Genomic DNA, 1,290 nt, shown 5'->3' with positions numbered 1-1,290 from the left:
CCACTCTCAGTGCGCGACCTCGTCACCCCACTTCCCTCTCTCGCGATCTGGGCACACAGCCTCAGAACCCCCTCCTGGGAAACGTCTGGCGCTGTCGCTCTAGGCCCTTGACGTCCTGAGGTTAGAGAGCAGCGGTACTACTTGGAGGGACGCCGGCTGGGCCAGGACACCCTGCACTCCCTGGGGTCAGGGACGGGAAGAAATGGTCAGAAACAGGTGATCAGCCACATTGATAGATGGTCAGAGACAGAAATTTTCGATATTTAGAGATAGGGACAAAGAGGAATGGGATGAACAGAGATGGAAAGAGAGAGATGGAAACAGAGACAGTGGAAGGTCCCAGGTTGCTTCCTTACCTCTTTCCTTCAGCAAATGTGTAAGCTTAACTTGGCCTCGCATAGTGCGAGATGCTAGATACACCTTGGGAAATAGAGCAGTCACGGGCCCCGCGTTAGAGACGTTAGAACAAAAGCGACTCCATCTTGAACAGGGGACTGGGTAAAATGAGGCTGAGACCTGCTGGGCTGCACTCCCAGGAGGGTCCGCATTCTCAGTCACAGGATGAGATAGAAATTGGACAAGACTGGTTTAATAAGATAGAGGTCACAAAGACCCCATTGATAAAACAGTATGCAGTGAAGAAGCCAGCCAAAACCAAGATGACAAAGAAAGCGACCTCTGGTCATCCTCACTGCTCATTTTACGCTAATTATAATGCATTAGCATGTTAAAGGAAGCACCCACCAGTGCCATGGCAGTTTATAAATGCCATGGCAATGTGGGGAGGTTTACCCTATATGGTCTAAAAAGGGGAGGAGCCCTCAGTTCCACGAATTCCCCACTCACTCTTGAATCCTTTCCTGCACCAAGCCAAGAATCCATGTGGCCTCTCAGATTGAATCCCAATTTTGAAGTTCTCTGAGGAATGTCTTCTCCCTCTCTCAGGAAAGACAGTTGAGAGATAAGCTGTGATTGGAAACTCCAGCAGGCTGTTGGGAACGCCTGACTTCAGCCCCTAAACTAGTAAAGACAATCAAGAAAGGCTTCCTGGAAGAAGTGAGTTCTGAGCTGAGACCTGAAGAGCGGGGAATATGGGAAATATTTTAGGGAACATTGACAATGGCCCAGAGATGAAAAACAGCAAGAGGCACTGGAGAAGGAAATTTTTTCTATCTGAAAAAGGTGGGGCACAGGGTGAGGGGATGGAGCTGGAGGGGTCAGTAAGGACCAGCCTAGGAAGGGGGCAAATAGGACTGGGGGTCTGCAGGGAACAGTTTGAGAAGTAAGGTC

This window comes from Pongo pygmaeus, chromosome 18 (assembly GCF_028885625.2).
Source record: "Pongo pygmaeus isolate AG05252 chromosome 18, NHGRI_mPonPyg2-v2.0_pri, whole genome shotgun sequence".
NCBI lineage: Eukaryota > Metazoa > Chordata > Mammalia > Primates > Hominidae > Pongo > Pongo pygmaeus.
Note: the sequence above shows the minus strand (reverse complement) of the source record.